The following is an 18,964-nucleotide window of genomic DNA, read 5'->3' as shown; positions in this document are numbered from 1 at the left end:
AATAAAGACAATAGAAAAAGAAATAAAACGAACACAAGAAAGAAAAAAAAAAAAGATTATACCTACCATACCCCTTACCCCTTGCTTCCATTGATCACTAGCATTTCAAACTAAATTTAGTTTGAAAAGCTATAATGTTTTAATATTTAGGGAATGTCTTCTCCAAAAAAATCTTTGAGTGAAAGCAAGATACATTCAGTTTATCCTGTGACTTTCAGATACTAGAAGACTTATCAGATTTTCTCCCATTCTGTGGGTTGTCTTTTCGCTGTTTTGATAGTGTCCCTTGATACACAAAAGTTTGTGATTTTAGTAAGTACAGTTTATTTTTTTCTTTTGTTGGTTGTGCTTTTGGTGTCATATCTTAAAAAACCATTGCTATAACCAAAGTCATGGGGATTTACTTCTGTTTTCTTCTAAGAGTTGTAGCTCTTAAATTTAGGTCATGATTCATCCTGAGTTATTTTTCATATGGTGTGAGGTAGGGAGCCAACTTCATTCTTTTGCGTGTGTCCCAACCGCATAGACTCCTAGAGTGAGCATCTCCCAGGTCCCCTGAGAACTTTGGGAGAGGGCACATTAACCCCATTTTGGAAAGAATAAATTTGTTAAATGCCAGGCCCACTTAAGGTCAGGATGGTTTGCTCTGGGAGGATGGGGAAGGGCAGACTAGGAGAAGGGAATGTCATGAGTAAAGACAAGACAAGAGGGCAAAGGTGGAGGGGAAATAAAGTGGGGGGAAGGGTGGCTGGAAGTGAGGGGACTGGGAGAGGCAGGCTGGCTGAGAGGGGGAGAGAAAGTCCTCCAGTGGCCAAAGGGGAAGGGTCAGCTCATCCAAGAGCCCAGAACTGGGGTTGGAGCATGGCCAAGCTAGGATGGAAGAAGCCTGGAAGCTGGGCCCCCTCTCCCACCCCACTGAATGGGCCCTGGAGGGTAATGAGCCTCAATGGGTAATGGGGCTTTGAGTGCCCCAGCTAACTGTTCTCAGTTCCTGGGAAAATAATTGGTCCCAACTCTTGCTTCAAAACAACAAATGTTAGCATTTCAGGACGACACAGTGCAGTGGTCAAGCATGCGAATTTTGGGACGTAATTGTCACGGTTCCATTCCTGAATTTTCCTTAAACAATGTGTGATCTTGGGCAAGTAACCTAACCTTTCTGAGCCTCTGAGCCCCTGGATAAATTGTCAAATGAGGAAAACCTCAGAGGGTTCTTGAGGGGTGGAGGATAAAGTGAGTTAAGTCATGCAAAATTCTTAGAATATATTTTGCATGTACTGAATGCCAAGTGAGTATTAGCTAATACCTTATGCCTAGGAAAATCTAGTATATACCCAAGATGTTTAACAACACTTTATAGTTATTTCCATATTTAGATCTTTTTTTTTTTTACAATCAAGGTCGTTAAATTTATGAGCAAAAAATTCAACAAAGCTTAGGATTTGTGTCTTGGTTTTGTTCTTGTGTTTTGTTTTGTTTATTTGTTTTGTGTCTTGGTTTTTTAACCCGGACCTGTACCTGGCCCAGAGCAGGAGGCTGAGGGCAAAGGCCACGTTATTGGTTTGACCCGAGCATGGCCAGGCTGTGCTTGGCTGGGAGCCAGCTCCAGCAGGAAACACTTGCTGCTGGGAGTCGGGACTCTTTGTGTCTGGGCCTGCTGGGGCTAGGGCTGTCGGGGCTGCTGCTTCTGGAAAGAGCAGAGGCCCTTTGCAGTGCAGACCCTTGGAGCCTCACAGCTGTCCGCCAGGCTGGCATGCAGCCCGTTTCACAGCTGGGGGCATCCTCTCAGAGGGAAGGTGACTTGCACTGCTGGATTTCATGCATGTTTCTGGGGTTGGAATCCCAGTCTGGCCCGGGCTTTCTGCATCCCTTCCCAGAAGGCTGAGGTCTCGGTGCAGGGCCCGTGAGATGCCTGGGTGTCAGCGTCTGCCCCTGCCTAGAGAGTCATATCCGCTCTTTGGCCGGGGCGTGGGCCCCGTGGGTGCCTCCTTGGGGGGAAGCTGGCATTGTGTTCTCAGTGACCGGTTGTGGAAACATCTCACACAGAGAGCCACATAAACAGAGAACCGGGGGCTGCTGCCATGGGAACCGCCGGGTGGGGTGGCAGCTAGTGGAGGGACACTGTGGCTTGGCCTAGACTCACCGTGGAGCCAGAGAGCCTGAGAGGAGGTGTGAAGCCCAAGAAGTTCCCCAGAATCACCCAGCAAGTCAGGGCCAGTCCAAGGGCCCCCCGGCTTTAGCTCCTCTTCTCCCTGCTCTCCCAGCCAGATAGGATGACAGCGAAATAGCAGGAATTTCTAGTTTGACCCGTCATTTCTGGGAGGCTTTGGCATAGCCCTCATCCTTCATTTTCCAGACCCTGACCGTGATGCCCAGAGCAAGGAGCAATCACCACCCGGGTGAAACTGGACGTAGTTCCAATTTCTGCTCCTCGCTGTTTAGTTAAAGCCCTTCCCAATCCTCAGAAAGATGTTAGCACCTGCCAGACATTGGCCCACAGAAGGTGTTGGCATCTGGGAAATGTCAGCATGGGGACTAGCACATGGATAGCATCCCCATTTGGAAATATTAGAATCAGAAAGATCAAGGGGGCTGGATAAAGCCTAAAACACAGCAGTGCTCCCTTACGAGGGCCTGTAACTGAGGAGCGCCTTGATGTAAATGACGAGGATTCACTTTGAGAGGCACGATGTGGACCCACTAATTATGCTTTCTTGAGTGAGTTATAGCCACATCCCTCGGGAAGTACAGACTCGGCCGTGGCCAGAGGGACAGTTCCGCCCTAGCAGTCACATCCCATAAAGACAGGAACAAAATCCAGCTCAGTTCCACGGCCCCAGGATTTCTCACCCTGGACAGCCATGGCAGGTGTCGGAGCAGGCCAGGGGCCACAGTCCCGTCCCGCCAGACCCCAGAGCCATCGTAGGACTCAGGGATAAGGTCGGGTTCTCCCTGGAAGTTACCATTTCCTATTTCTAAGACTAAGGATCAATCGGCAACTCCTTAATAATGAGTCTCCCGGATACCCAGGAGATAGATATGTCTGCCAAGGCCACAGGCCCTTCCTCAGCCCTTTGTCACCCCACGGGGCCACATCGTGGGCTGCTGTGCCCTTGGCATATGCCTGGTGCCTCTAAGCCTCCTCCCCGGGGCAGCCTACAGCCGCGGGTGCACCCTGGAGCCGCACGGCGGGCCTGCGGCTGGGTTCTCCTGGCCGCCTCCCCTCCTTCTCCAGGGCCCCTCAGAGTGACTCATATAGAGCTGCGTCCTCTGTTGGTGGCCAGGGGGGGATGTCCCTGAGCTGGCGTGCTCTTGGCCGACTGGGGTGGCCATCGGTGTTCCTGCCTGCTCAGCACCCCTTCCTGAAGCTTCGGCACCCTGACTGTCCTTCGTAGAGCCGCCCTGCTACCCAACAGAGGCAGTGTGTTCCCTGCCCGATGCGCTCCGTGACCAGTTTCTGAGGGGGGTTCAAAGAAAGAAAGAGCTTATTGCTAGGCGTGAAGCAGGAGAGCAGACGCCTATTGGCTCCAAAATCTGTCCGCAGTAATTCTGATCTTTGACAGTATAAAAAGAGAGACACGCTTTAAGAGAATGAGCACAAAGGCTCCAGATGATGTAATCAGAGGTCATGTCATTGTGGGGTATACACAGACTGGTTACATGCTTAGTCACGGAGCGTATGTAATAAAATGGTGGCCTTAATATGATGACGGGAATGATTTTTAGTATAATAATGAGGTATAGTGATTTACAGATTAAAGTCTAAGCTAATGCACATATCAGGCAGGCCCATTTTGGTTAGATTCAGCTTCATTTATCCAAATAACTTTGGACTTAAAATAGGTTAGTTCTGGGCTGACCCAAGGCCTTTCATTAATAAACATTAGGGGCTGTCTTTAGTGATCGCAAGATTCTAAAGTTGAAAAACCAGATAAAGTGGGTACAAGTGAGGGGTCAGTTACGAGGTTTTTACAATCACAGGGCACAAGATAAAGGCTATACAATCATTATCAAAGATCGAGACAGCTGGATTATAGTTCAGAGATTTCAGATATTTCCCTCTGTCTAATACACCAGAAAGCAAAAAAGAATATCTATATAATGATTCAGGAATTATAATCATCATCTAAATTCTAACATCTCGGTTACAATTCCGCATGCTCAGCCCTTGTGCTGACCCCACCCCAGGCATCCAGCCGATGACTTCAGGTTGCAACTGGACTTTACAGAGACTCATTTAGGAACAGACCCAGGGTGCTCATTTGAAAGGACGTAGGAACCCTAGAAAAGCCATGTTTTAATCCTAATCCCATTTTGTAAAGGCAGCTGTTTCTTCTAATCCCTATTCAGTACTGTGTATTTCAAACTGTAATTGGATCATCTCCCTGGAGATGTGATTTAATCAAGAGTGGTTGTTAAGCTGCATTAGGTGGAGGTGTGTCTCCACTCATTTGGGTGGGTCTTGATAAGTTTCTGAAGTCCTATAAGAGAGGAAACATTTTGGAGAATGAGAGATTCAGAGAGAGTAGAGCAGAACGACATAGCCACAAGAAGCAGAGTCTGCCAGCCAGCGCCCTCTGGAGATGAAGAAGGAAAATGTCTCCTGGGGAGCTTCATGAAACAGGAAGCCAGAAGAAGCTAGCAGATGATGCCGTGTTCACCATGTGCCTTTCCAGATGAAAGAGAAACTGACTGTGTTTACCATGTGCACTTCCACTTGAGAGAGAAACCCTGAACTTCATTGGCCTTCTTGAACCAAGGTGTCTTTCCCTGGATGCCTTAGACTGGACATTTCTATAGACTTGCTTTAATTTGGACATTTTCTGGGCCTTAGAACTATAAACTAGCAACTTATTAAATTCCTGTTTTTGAAAGCCATTCTGTTTCTGGTATATTCAGTTCCAGCAGCTAGCAAACTAGAACACCCAGGACTCATGCCAGGTCAAGGAGACCCAAATCAGGGTCTTTTGATGAAACTGTTGGCAAATTGGTTAATCTCTCTCCTCTGGGGTGGCCATGCAAAGGGGATGTTAAGTAGAGCAATTGGCAGCCATCTTATCACCATGAGGGGAGAACTCCTGCAAACCGAGCCACCACAGAGGAAGCAGAGCCCAGAGGCAGAGAGAGACAGATTCCTAGACTTCTGCTTTAGGAGTCCTTGAGTCAGTCATTTCTAAGGGCAACTCATCCCCCAGACTTTTCAGATAAAATGAACCATTAATTTACATTTGTGCTCCAGCCAATTCAAATTGGGTTTCTGTAGCTTACAATGGAAAGAGACTGACCCATCAACAAGACGAAGCTCAGACTCTCTGCTGGACCTATGGGGGCTAATGCCTCTTTCCTTTTCTCTGCCAGATCCCAGGAACTTGGCCAGGTTCCTGCTCTCCTCCATTTTTCACTCTTCGCTTACACTTTCAGCAAACACTAAAGATTGAGGAGACCAAGGAGGTAGGGCCAGAGAGGGAGGAGGCAACCCAGGAGAGGCACCTGGTGGCAGAGGCTAGGCGAAGGCATTCACAGTGGAACTGTGGAAGGGGCCATGGCCCCAGTGATCCGATCTTGGCAGCCCATGCATGTGTCTGTGCATCTGTCCCTGGGTTGTGTGGGGTCTGAACATTCCACAACAAGCACTTCTTGTTCCCTTGGAGCAGGAGACGCCTCAAAAGAGAAAGCAGCCTAAACACAGGTGGGACTCGGCCGAAAGCCACACTGCAAGTCATCAGCTGAGCCAGGGACCAAGAGCCAGGTTGGCCCCTGCAGTGTGTCCGAGGGAGACCTTCCCAGGATTCCAGCCCCCAGCAAAGGTCAAGGTGACCTGGAGGGGTATGCCCCCACCCCCATTCCATCCTTCTAGGTCCCCAGAGGGTGCATTTGTTTAACCTCTGCTCCCAGAGGAGTTTGCATTCTAATGTGAAAATCAAACTCAGGACCCCCCCTGGTGGATTCAGACATTGGCAGGTCTGACAGCTGTCAGTTTAGAGCAAAGGGCACCCCCGCCCCGGATTAGGACCACAGCTCGAATTTGTCCCTGAGAGGGCCGGGCACATTCCGTAGCAGCTGGCGGAAGCTTCACCATTCACCCACCTGTCCAAGGCCAGGCCGTGCTCAGCCCAGCAGCCTACACGGTGGGGGGGGGCGGGGGGAGGGGGGCCCTTCTCCGCAGGGCAGACCAGGCCTTTCTCTCCAAAGCGGATGGGGCAGGGCAAGAAGCTTCCAGGCAGTGCCACCTGCCTCTGGGCCTCACTGGTTTTCCAGTGACCTGGCCTAGTTTGCTGAAGAGGTGGGAGATGCACCCGAAGGCTTTCCAGACAGATGACCCACCTCAAAGGTCTCTGCCCTCCTGGGCCCGCGTCCGACTGGCTGGGGGTCAAATCGGCAGGTGCTTCCCCCACACTGGGCAGGCATCCACTGGGCTGGCCGGGCAGGGTCCGTGGCATCCAGACTTGGCCTTGGGTCTTCAAATTACTAATCAACCCTGAGACTGATGCTCAAGGCCACACATGCAGATTTATTAAGATCTGGGCTGGGCCCTGGGTAAGGGATCCAGAGCAGACTCAGCCAGGAGGGTAAAGAGGACACACACATGGGGGCACACACACACACACACACACACACACACACACACACACACACACCCCACACACAGCCGGGCCAGGAGGGTAAAGAGGACACACACATGGGGGCACACACACACACACACACACACACCCCACACACAGCCTGGGCCAGGAGGGTAAAGAGGACACACACATGGGGGCACACACACACACACACACACACACCCCACACACAGCCTGGGCCAGGAGGGTAAGAGGACACACACATGGGGGCACGCACACACACACACACACACACACACACCCCACACACAGCCGGGCCAGGAGGGTAAAGAGGACACACACATGGGGGCACACACACACACACACACACACACACCCCACACACAGCCTGGGCCAGGAGGGTAAAGAGGACACACACATGGGGGCACACACACACACACACACACACCCCACACACAGCCTGGGCCAGGAGGGTAAAGAGGACACACACATGGGGGCACACACACACACACACACACACACACACCCCACACACAGCCTGGGCCAGGAGGGTAAAGAGGACACACACATGGGGGCACACACACACACACACACACACCCCACACACAGCCGGGCCAGCCAACAACTGCTTCATCTGATTAGGGCTGGGGAGGGGAAGGTGATGGGAGTGGGGAGTGTAGTGGAGGAAGTTTGTATTTTCTAAGCTTAGAAAGATCAAATCAGAAAGGGTACGACTATGTTAGCTGGGGCCAGATTGCCTTCCAGAAGGGACCATTTTTAAGTGAACACATCCAGGAGCCTACCAGCTCTTGGTAGGCTCTGGGACCTGCTTCCTCATAGCCCTGATGGGTCTGGGTTTTACTATTTCCATTTAATTGTTATTCATTTGACAGGCATTTAAGGGTGCCCTCAGTCTGCATGAATTGACATTTCTTCTATTACATGCGAGACTTTACTTTCTCCAGCCTCTGGGGACTGGAGAACTGCCCCTCCACTGTGGGTGCTGGTAGAACCCACGCAGGGACCTGTCTTGCCCTACGTGTGGCCCTGGCCACCTGGCCCTCTTGCCCCCCTCCAACATGGTTTCCATTCTGTGGCTTTTCTCTTGGCACGTACTGAAGAAGGTGCCCTCGCGTAAACGTGTATAGCCGTCATTTATTTTCTCACTGACAACATTCCCTGGTTCTTCACTACTCGGCTTCTTGTCCTCTCTGGGTGGCCTGGCTGTCTCACCTCAGGACCGTCCCTAACCTCTCGGGGTCACGATCTCCCCACCTGGGCAAGGGAGAGGGTGGAGCAGGTGACTCGGAGGCCCCGGCCAGACTGAGTACGCCACTCTTCTGTCATTTTCATTTGCAAGGTGAGGGACAGAGCCAGGCTCTCCTCCCCTACAGCTCCCCCAGGCATTGGATTAAATGGCCCTTTCTCTTTGTCTCGTGAGACGTTTTATTCGTGCACGCTGGGCACGAGGGTGCACACCTGGCTGGCTCTTTGGGCTCTGAGTATCCTTTCTCTAAAAGGTGGCGGAGTGACGCCACTCACACTTAAGACTTTGCAGCAAGCCTTTGCAGCAAGCCTCGGTGGTTGGGTACAGCCGGGTTTACAAGCACCTCCCCTCGCCACGCCCACCACACCCGAGGGGGCGGAGCCCGTCGTGCCTGCCGTTTCCCAGAGCAACGCAGGAGGCTAAACTGTCCTCACTGACGTGCATTATTAGAAAACGCTAGCAGCTCTTAAGATGCCGAGGTGTGTGACTCCAGAGCCTGTGCTAACCCCGGGCTAGAGCATTGCATGAAGTCACAGACAGGCCTAGTGTAGGAACAGCCTTTCTTCATAAATTAAGACTGTAATTAATCACTTAGGTTGAAAGCAAGCGCCTGTGTTTTTCCCTTTTCCTTTCTTTGTTCTCCCTGGGAAGCCTCTAGTGGGGGGTCAGCCCCTCGGCCCGCTGGGTTCCCTCCGGTGGGGTAATGGGCACCTCTGGCAGTTTCTGATTCCAGCACAACACTTAACGCTGTCTCTTCCACCGTTCTGAAGGCAGAGCATAAAGTAAAAACCAGGAACGGACAAAATTACCCTGGAAAACATCCAGGTAGGGGGAGGGAGGGAGACGCTGCCACCTCCCAGTCTGCCAGAGCTAAGAAGATCTGGGTTTCTTCAGCTGAGCCCCAAGCGAGATGACTGGCCCACACTTGCCCACTGGGTGGCAAGGCAGATAGTTATTCACCCTGCTTAGACCGCCTTCCTCTCTCCCTGTCTGTTGAGCACTTATGGGTGAATGTGGAATAAGCTGTAATTCTCTGTGAGGTCATGGCTGACATTCATTGAGTGTGCTATGGGCCCATACCATTTAGGATGCAGTCAGCTGAAAGAAGGAGATCCAGCTCCCAAATGCTTTAAATAAAGGCCTTTTAAATCATCTCTCAGGACAAGAAGACTGGAGCTTGGTAATCTCAGGCTGGTTTTGCAGTTCAATAACCACCCTCCCTACTCCTTCCTTCCACTTGGCCATCCTCGGCATGTGGGCTTTCCATCCTCAAGCTGGATGCCTCATGGCCACAAGACAGCTGCTGCAGCTCCAGGCATCATAAACTAATTCTCAGGCAGAAAGTGGGAAAGCAAAGGCTTCATCCTCCAGAGGTTCTGTACTTCCCCCTACAAATCTCATTGATTCGAGATTTGTCACATAGCCATCCTCAGCTGCCAGAGAGACCTTGAAATCCAGTTTCTGTTCAAGAGGAAGGGTATGCTGTGATTAGCTTAGACATTCAGCCAACAACCTCTGTCCCCGTGTTCTACAGGGGTTATCTCAGCTAAACTCACAGCAGTCCGCTGAGGTGGGGCCCATCATTATTCCCATATTTTTAGATGAACAGCCTGAGACTCAGAGACATTTAGTAACTTGCCCAAGATCATACAACTAGTGACTAGTAAAACTGGCACCGAATCCCAGGTCTGTCTCCAGAGAGTAGGCTCCAAACCACTATAAACTGTTCGGTACCTGCCAAAGTCCCCATTCTCATCCGTAAAGGCACAAGACCGTGCCTTCCCCCGCTTTGTTGTTTGGTACTGTCTTGCAACTGACAGAAGCCCAAGTGAATTGCTTCCAACACAAAACCACTTGGTTTTGATACTTGCCGCTTTGTCATATGCTTTAAAACCGACAGTGTAAACTTGCCAATGCTACCTTTAAAAACTCCATCTATCTGTCCTTTGTATTGTTTTCCACTCACCCATGCTGGGTTCCTGAAGTTCTGGGCACAATTCCAAGGTAAATATCACCAATGATGGAAATCTGGGGGAAGGAGAGGAGGGTGAAAGACTAATTGAGGGCCCGAGTGTGTCAGTTCCTCATTAACTGCACAGCCATGGAAAATTATTTGCTCCTGCCCGTCGGCTCCCTGCCTCCAGGATCTAGGCGGGTGTTGTCCTTGGCCAGCTTCCTGGTCAAGTCAGACAGTCTGATCAAAGGGGGGGTGTCCCCGGGAACAGAAGCCAGAGCAAGGCCGGGTCCTTGAGAGGCGATGCAAGGAAGAGGGAGGGGCACTGAACGCCTGCAGCCTAGTAGGGCCACCCTGGCCCCTGTGGACACACGAGCTCAAGGCGCACTCAGAATGCCCCTGTGGGATTCGGGACATTGGGGCTCCCATCTTACAGCTGAGAAAACTGAGGCTCTGCGAGGTGAAGTCATTTGCCCAAAGTCCTCCAGAAGAGCTAAGATTGAAAATAAAGCCAATGGACTTCTCAGGTGGAGGTCTTTCCCTCTCCGTGGGGTTACTGGTACTTCAGGGGGGCTCAAAAAGGGTGCTGAGGGCATGTCAGGGGCCACCGTGGTCCTTGGCCCATTCTCAGTGCTTTTACCAGGCAGGATAGCCCAGTGGTCACATGCAGGAGCTTTGACTCAAGGCCGATTTAGGAGTCCAGTCATGTACTCCTGGTGACGTGGGGTAAGGGCCACAGCCTCCTTTCTGTACGGAACCTAAGAAGCTGGGCTCTGGGACCCGATGGCCTGGTTTCCAAATCCTTGCTGGGCCATGCACCAGTATATGGCCCTTACTTCATTATGCAATCCTGCAAATAGAATCCTGCCTGATAGAACCCTACCCTAATGGCTCCTTGGAAAGATTAAGTCGTGCATTTGGCAAATACCGTCCTTGTTAGCTAATCAGAGCAGACAGGGCAGTGAGGCCCTCACCCGGGTCCCATCCTTCCCTCCACCTCCAGCAGCTGGCTTTGTGAATGATTTACTCAGGGGTTACTGAGCTGATTTGAGTACGGAAATGAGGGTAGTATGGCTCTAGGGAATTAGAGGCAAATGGAACCCAACTTGCAAATTTAGGCATTTTTATGGAGTGTGGTTGTTGAAGGCCAGTGGGCAGGGCCCAAGTGAAGTCACCCGCCCCTGCCCCCATGTACAGAGGCAAGCCTGGTGCCCAGGCAGTGCACCAAGCAGCCACACCCACAGGTGCAGATTTCCTTGTTGTGCTGGGCCCGGGCCTGGGCTGGGCCTGCCATAAGTCCTGGCCTCAGAGAAGGAGCCCAGAGAGTCAGAGGACATGCCAAGGTCACCTGCAAGCCAGCTCTGGGGCACAGAGCCCCACCCCGTGCGTCTGCCGCGAGGCTGGCCCCCGTGCCAGGTGCCTCAGGCATGGTGCCCAGCTCTGCCACTCTGGGGGACCTGAGTGCCGCTGCCAAGTTTCCCAAACCCTCTGGGCTCCCTGGCCCCACCTGGGGATTTGGAAGGGATCCAGAGCAATGAGGGCTGACCTGGCAGATGCAGAGCCTAGGCTCTGGGCCACAATGACAGGATATCCCCGGGGAGCTCAGCCGGCCGCCCACGCAGGGAATGCCGGGGCGGAGGCCTGGCACCGCTGGGCCACAAGGCCCAAAAGGGCATGGAGAGGTAACATCGGGACAGCTGGGCCCTAGAGGGTAGGGAGCAGGCCAGGGTTGCTATGGAAACCATGGTTGCAGGCAGTGGAGGCCAGAGGAGCTTGGGCCCTGCAGATAGAGAGCTGAGTTTTTCCTCTGCCCCCAGACTGGGAGTCAAGGACAGGACTCAGGTCTCCTGAAGCTTTTTCCTGGTTCTGCTCCTGGGTGGGAAGTGGGAAGAACTCCTGTGAACTCCAGATACGGCTCTGTGTCACCCCCACTGCAGGGGGTAGGCCTGGAGCGGAGGGGGCTTACCCCGACTCCCAAGGCCAGGGCATGCCAGAGCACCCAGGCTTGCTGGAGGATTTGAGGGGCCGCCTTAGCCCAGCCCCAGGCCTGGGAGCAGCCTCCTCCCCATCCCAGGGAGCAAGTCCCGGGTCTCAAGTTCCTTTTCAAATTGTGCCTTCGGTTTACAGACTTGGTCAGGTGTAATGATTTACAAGGCAAATAGTAACTTTCATGCTTTGTTTTCTGACATCCCATTACCAGCTGAGGCCCTGTAGGCAGACTGGCCGGGAGTGGGGAATTGGCTGGAGCCCCCTCCCTGCCATGCAGGATGTCTGGCCTCGCTGGCCAAGGTGCAGATGGGCACAGCCCAAAGACCAGCCAAGAGATGATGTGCTTGTGTCAGGTGTTGTGACAGAGTAGCACAGAGCTAGGAGGGAACCCAACCCACTGTGTGGCCCTGGGGAAATCCCAGCCCCTATCTGGGCCTTAAACCTCTATCTATGCAACAGGGGCACTGACTCTGGTGTATCCTATGGTGAGAGTCACACAAGCTCATGGATAAGAATATACTCATTCATTCTTTCACTTTCTAGTACTTATACCTCATTTCTTTTTCTTATCTTATGGCATTGGCTAGAACTTCCATTTAACCCGTATCTGTGAGAGTCTGAAGCTGTGACGATAAGTGCTATGATAGTGTCCTTCTCAGGTGACCCCAAGCCACCTGGAAGACAACTTTATAACGACCTTCATGCACTGGGCTGCCCTGGAAAGGCCCTACGATGATTCAGACACAGCTCCTGTTGGGGAGGGAAACAACCTGGATTCTGCAGATGAGAATTTTAGGCAAATATGGAGGATCACACAAATATCAGGATGCTCAGGAAACAAACGGCTCTAGAGGCCTCAAGGAGGATGTTCTAGTTTGCTAGCTGCCAGAATGCAATATACCAGAAATAGAAAGGCTTTTAAAAAGGGGAATTTAATAAGTTGCTAGTTTACAGTTCTAAGGCCGAGATAATGTCCCATTTAAAGCAAGTCTATAGAAATGTCCAATCAAAGGCATCCAGGGAAAGATACCTTGGTTCAAGAAGGCCGATGGACTCAGAGAGAGCAGAGAATGCTGCAGCACCACGAAGCAGAAAGTCCACCAGCCAGTGACCTTTGGAGATGAAGAAGGAAAACACCTCCCGGGCAGCTTCATGAAACTGGAAGCCAGGAGAGAAAGCTAGCAGATGATGCCATGTTCGCCATGTGCCCTTCCAGCTGAGAGAGAAACCCTGACTGTGTTCGCCATGTGCCTTCTCACTTGAGAGAGAAACCCTGAACTTCATCGGCCTTCTTGAACCAAGGTGTCTTTCCCTGGATGCCTTTTATTGGTCATTTCTATAGACTTGTTTTAATTGGGACATTTTCTCGGCCTTAGAACTGTAAACTAGCAACTTATTAAATTTCCCTTTTAAAAAGCCAAAAAAAAGAAGGCCGATGAGTTCAGGGTCTCTCTGTCAAGTGAGAAGGCACATGGTGAGCAGGGTCAGGGTTTCTCTCTCATCTGCAAAGGTATGTAGTGAACATGGCATCATCTGCTAGCCTTCTCTCCTGGCTTCCTTTCATGAAGCTCACCAGGACGCATTGTCCTTCCTCATCTCCAAAGGTCGCTGGCTGGTGGACTCTGCTTCTCGTGGCTATGTCATTCTGCTCTCTCAGAATCTCCTCTTTTCTCCAAAATGTTTCCACTTTTATAGGATTCCAGTAAACTAATCAAGACCCACCCGAATGGGTGGACACATGTCTCCATCTAATCCAGCTTAACAACCACTCTTGATTAAAGTTTCAAATACACAGTACTGAATAGGGATTAGAAGAAACGGCTGCCTTTACAAAATGGAATTAGGATTAAAACATGGCTTTTCTAGGGTACATACATCCTTTCAAACTAGCACAAAGGACTTCTTGGAGAAGGCAGCATTTGCGCCTGGCTTTGAAGACTAAGGAGGGGTTAGACACATCAAGATGAGAAAAATGGGTTTCACAATGCAGGGAGCCACAGGCAGAGAGGGAGGAAATCTTAAGGCAGACATTGAGAAGACAGGTTAATATGACTAGAAGTAATGTTAAAGGCCAAGGCGAGGAGTCGGTCTTGATTGGGTAGGCCATGGGGAGTCACAGAAGGCACGGGAGCAGGAGAGTAGCGGCATAGCTGCAGGAAGAGGAATCTGCTAGCAGCAGCAAGAGGAGGCAGGTCTGGAAGGAGGAGACACACCCTTGCATGCCTCGCTCCATACTTTTCTGAGGTCCAGGGGGTGTCTCTGCCCACCAATGGGAGGGAGAGGGCAACTTCCTCTCTTCGGCCTGGCCGGGGAGATAAGGGGGTGAGGACAGGAAGTTGCCTCAAGGAGCTGAGGAGTAAGCAGCCTGGCCCAAGGCCCCCATGCCCGACTTGTGCAGGGGCTGTTCTAGCAGAGGTGAATGCAAGGGGGGACATGCCAAATACCAAAATGCAGTGGGTTGTCTGATGGCCTTTTGGGACCTACTCCATCCTGCTGATGGCAAAGCCCCATTTGCCTGGGCTCCAGCAGGCCTGCATGTACTCTGTTCCTGGCAAGAGGCTCCCAAGATTTCCCACCTTAACTTGATCATTCAAGAAACCTTCCCTGGCACCTCCTAGGAACAGAAATGAGTCAGACCAGGTGCCTCAAGGGTATGTGCACCAGCGGGGCAGAGCTGACAATGAATGCCCAAGTGCTGCATGCTTGATGGGTGCCAGGCTGGGCTATGGGAGTCCTATTGGCCTCAAGGATTAGATCCTTAATCTGAGCCATTAAGGATGAGCAGGAATCAGCCAGCTCAACCATGGAAGGGTGTTCCAGACAGAGGGAACAGTATGAGCAGGAGTCCAGAGGCAAGGAAGTTTCCACTGTGTGTCAGCAACCATGGGAGGCAGGAACTGGTGAGCCAAGGGCTAGGGATAGGGAAGGAAAAGCCTCAAGGCTGAAGGGTAGGCTGAGATATCGACATGCCCTGAGTGGGCAGGGCTGAGAGAAGGTAAGAGGCTGGGAGTCAGGGGACCCCTGGTAGGACGCCTTCCTAAAGCACAGGAAGGGGCTGGAGGAGTAGGTGTGAGGGTCCCAGGCAAGGTGGGACCCCAGGCCCAGGAAGACTGGTGGGGTGCAGGTGGGACTTGCACAGGAGTCTCCAAGCCACAAAGACCAAAACAGAAGAATTTGGCGTAGGTGGGGAAGTAGCAGCCGGGAGCAAAGGTCATCCTGAACCGTCTTTTGCCCCATCCCTGAGGGAGGTTATCAAGGTGGGGGGTGGAGGGGGTTTGGTAAGAGAGTAGACTCAGGAGTCAGCGCTCAGTAGCAGAGTCTTACAGAACCGAGAACATCTGCTTGCTGGGCCCCCGGGAGCCCTGGGAGGTGGCAGGTGGGGGGCTCCCAAGTCTATTTGCATTTTTAAATCAAGTCGTTTACAAACCAAAGCAGGCCAGTGGCAGTGGGCCCTGGCCTCTCTGCCTGGGAGTCCAGAGGTTGTCTCCGCCCCTCCCACTGGTGGCACTGCCAGAGACTGAGACCCAGAGGTGGGTAGGCACCCCCAAGTTCTTACAACCAAGTCAACTTTGCACAGGCTGTTCCTTCAGCCTGGAACACTCTTCCCTCCCCTGTGCCTTTAGCTCTCAGACGCGTCACTTCCTCCGGGAGACCTCCACCCTGAGGGAGACCTGCCACTCCCCATGTTCTCAAGGCACCGTGGGTCACACTGCGATTCCCATTTCTACCTGGCTGTCCGGGTGCACTGGTTCAGTCCCCTCACAGGCATAAGGCCGGGGAGATCAGGGACCATTTCTCCAGGGTCTGGCCCTGTGCCTGGTCCGTGGCTTGTCCTTGATAAATAGTTCTGAATGAATGATTAAAGGTGGGGTAACGAGGGTGAGCGCCCAGGCCTCTCCCCCAGCCCTCCCCAGCTCTGGCCGATCACTTGCTCCCTGTACTCGTCATACTCCTTCACCGGCCTGGAGTGAGATGCTTGGGACACCTTCCCTGGGGTGCCAGTCAAAGCTCTGCTTCGGCTGCCCTGGCTTCATGTCCCCATTCGGATCCCTTCCTCTCTCTCATTCCATACAATGAGGAGGCAGGCCTACATCTCGGGGAGCTCACTACCAGTCACAGCTTGCTATGGGACTGCAGGCAAGAAGAGAGTGACTATCCGGAACTGGGGTAACCAAGGAAATGAGCTTCCAGGTGGGGACGCATTGGAGGAAGAGGCGCCGGAAGAGCATTCCAGGCCTGGGAACAGCATGATCAAAGGGACACAGCTGGAATGCACAGGGTCAGGGAGATTCCAGGGAGACTGGTCTGCCAGGATATGCACAGGGGCCAACCGATGGCAAGGCTGAAGAGGTTTTAGACTTTATCCTGGCAGTTGTAGGGATCTAGGAAGGTTCTTGAACAGAGGAATGAAGTAACACAAGCAGCATCTGAGTGAGAGAATCTTGTTGTACTGGAGGAAAGTCTGGAGGCAGGAGGCTAGGGAGGAGGCTGCTGGAACAGTCCAGCGAAGGGGCATGAGCTCAGAGAGCCAACGTAAGGCAGGGGGCAGGAGGGAGCATGTGGGAGAAACTCTTCGCTGCCCAGGAAAGGCTCCCTTGAGCCTAAGTTTTGTGGGATGCTTAGGAGCCTGGGTTCTGGAGGACATCCCCCTGGGTTTGAATCCCAGCTTGGGCACGTCATCTAGGTTCTCTGAGCCCTTCAGAGCATTTTTTTTTTATGGTAAGATGGGAACAGGGCTGGCTACATAATTTGTGGGTCCCAGCACAAAGCGAAATTGTGGTACCCCCTGCTCAAAAAGCAGGAGGGTCCCCCATTGCAACCTTGGCTGAAGAACATTGGCAGGTCGAGTTGTTCGTGAAGCCTGGCACTGATGGGGCCAAGGTTGGGAACTGCCCTTTCTCCCAGAGACTGTTCGTGGTGCTCTGGCTCAAGGGAGTCACCTTCAACATGACCACTGTGACACCAAGAGGCGGCCGAGTCTGTGCAGAAGCTGTGCCCGGGAGGGCAGCTCCACTCCTGCTGCAGGGCACTGACGTGTACAGACACCGACAAGATTGAGGAACTTCTTGAGTCAGGGCTGTGCCCTCCCAGGCACCCCAAGCTGGCAGCCCTGAATCCCAAAACAACACAGCTGGAGTGAACATATTTGCCAAATGTTCTGCCTACATCAAGAATTCAAACTCAGGAAAAGTATTTGCAAAGTCTCCTTCGGGGAATGGTGAGAATGGGGAAAAATTCAACTTCCCCAAGTTGAATTCTTGATATTCTCATAAGCAGTGGGGACAACCAAAGCTATAGGCTGAGCCCCAGTCTTGGGGTTTGTTCATATGAAACTTAACCCTACAAAGGATAGGTCAAATCTACTTAAAATTAGGCCTAAGAGTCACCCCCAAGAGAGCCTCTTTTATTGCTCAGATGTGGCCTCTCTCTCCAGCCAACACAACAAGCAAACTCACCACCCTCCCCCTGTCTACGTGGGGCATGACTACCAGGGGTGTGGACCTTCCTGGGAACGTGGGACAGAAATTCTAGAATGAGCTGAGACTCAACATCAACGGATTGAGAAAAACCCTAGAATGAGCTGAGACTCAGCATCAAGGGATTGAGAAAACTTTCTCTTGACCAAAAGGGGGGAAGAGTGAAATGAGACAAAGTGTCAATGGCTGAGAGATTCCAAACAGAGTGGAGAGGTTATCCTGGAGGTTATTCTTATGCATTAAGTAGATATCACCTTGTTACTCAAGATGTAATGGAGAGGCTGAAGGGAACTGCCTGAAAATGTAGAGCTGTGTTCCAGTAGCCATGTATGTCTCTTGACGATGATTGAATAATGATACAGCTTTCACAGTGTGACTGTGTGATTGTGAAAACCTTGTGTCTGATGCTCCTTTTATCTACCTTGTCAACAAAGGAGTAGAACATATGGAATAAAAAGAAATAATAGGGGGAACAAATGTTAAAATAAATTTAGTTTGAAATGCTAGTGATCAATGAAAGCGAGGGGTAAGGGGTATGGTATGTATAATCTTTCTTTTTTTCTGTTTTCGTTTTATTTCTTTTTCCGAATTGATGCAAATGTTCTAAGAAATGATGAATATGCAACTAAGTGATGGTATTGTGAATTACTGATTATATAGTAGAACGGAATGATCACATGTTAACATTTTAGTTCGTTTTTGTTGTTAAATTTTTTTTAATTAATAAATAAATTAATTTTTTAAAAAAAGGAATTCAAACCCAGCACTCAACGGTAACCTGGAGAAAGGGTCCGCATTCTGAAAGCCCTGAAGGTTGTGGACAACTACCTGACATCCCCCCACTCCTCCCAGAAGATGTGGCTGAGACCAGTGCTGAAGATGACGGCATCTCTCGGAGGAAGTTTCTGGATGGCTCCGAGCTCACCTCGGCTGACTGCAACCTTTTGCCAAAGCGCCACACTGCACAAGTGTTTGTAAGAAGTATCGGGAAATCTCAATCCCGGAGGGGTTCTGGGCGGCGGCACCGGTACTTGCCCAACACCTGTGCTCGGGAGGAATTCGCCTCCATCTGTCCAGACGATGAGGAGACTGAGCTGAGCCATGCGCAAGTGGCCAGAGCCCTCAAATAAGCCCCTCTTGGGGGCTCCTTCACTCCCTCCATTCCCTCCACAGAGACATGGGGTGGTTTTCCCACGGTTACACAATGGACACGCTCCAAAATGGACAGAGGGCAGGGAATCCTGGAACCCTTGTGTAGGGCTTGCTGGGGAGGTGAGGGAAAAGGAGGGGAGACCAGGGTGAGGTTTTTCTTGTGGGGTGGGGCGGGTAAGGCAGCGTATTTCACTAATAAAATACAGAATGAAAAAAAAAAGCAGGAGGGAAAGGTGTTATTAAAGGTACTAAAATATAAAGTTTTTTCCTAAGTTCTGCAGTTTCTTTTGACTTTTTTTTTGCCATTTAAAGTTGTTCTAAGTGAAGAAAAATTAAAACTTAGAATTATTAGCATGCATTTTAGCATTCATCTTTACTTTGTGCCAGGCCACTTTTAAATGCAAAGTTAATCACATGTTGCTTGTTGTGGAAATACCAAAATGCCTGGCATTTTGTAGATTTTGGTGCATATACATTTTGTTCCTTACTAGAATAGTGGAAATGCTGCCCATCAGTAGTTCAGCTCTTTTTGTTTCATGACTTGAGACACTCACATTCTGCC

General features: G+C 51.2%; 1 long non-coding RNA gene and 1 pseudogene across 1 annotated transcript; one reads left to right on the top strand and one right to left on the bottom strand.

Annotated features, from left to right (window-relative positions):
- Window positions 1-8,884: 8,884 nt before the first annotated feature.
- On the bottom strand, window positions 8,885-11,377 carry LOC143686065 (uncharacterized). The gene is made up of 3 exons (XR_013176872.1): window positions 11,331-11,377; window positions 9,797-9,858; window positions 8,885-9,291 (listed from the first exon to the last, which is right to left on the bottom strand). It is a non-coding gene; the product is annotated as an uncharacterized LOC143686065 (long non-coding RNA).
- A 4,469-nt stretch (window positions 11,378-15,846) lies between these two features.
- On the top strand, window positions 15,847-18,380 carry LOC143686679 (chloride intracellular channel protein 1 pseudogene; annotated as a pseudogene).
- The last annotated feature ends 584 nt before the right edge of the window (window positions 18,381-18,964 follow it).

The sequence above is a fragment of the Tamandua tetradactyla genome, chromosome 6, assembly GCF_023851605.1.
Source record: "Tamandua tetradactyla isolate mTamTet1 chromosome 6, mTamTet1.pri, whole genome shotgun sequence".
In the NCBI taxonomy this organism is placed as follows: Eukaryota; Metazoa; Chordata; class Mammalia; order Pilosa; family Myrmecophagidae; genus Tamandua; species Tamandua tetradactyla.
The sequence above is the reverse complement of the archived record's forward strand: the minus strand, read 5'-3'. Positions and strand labels throughout refer to the sequence as shown.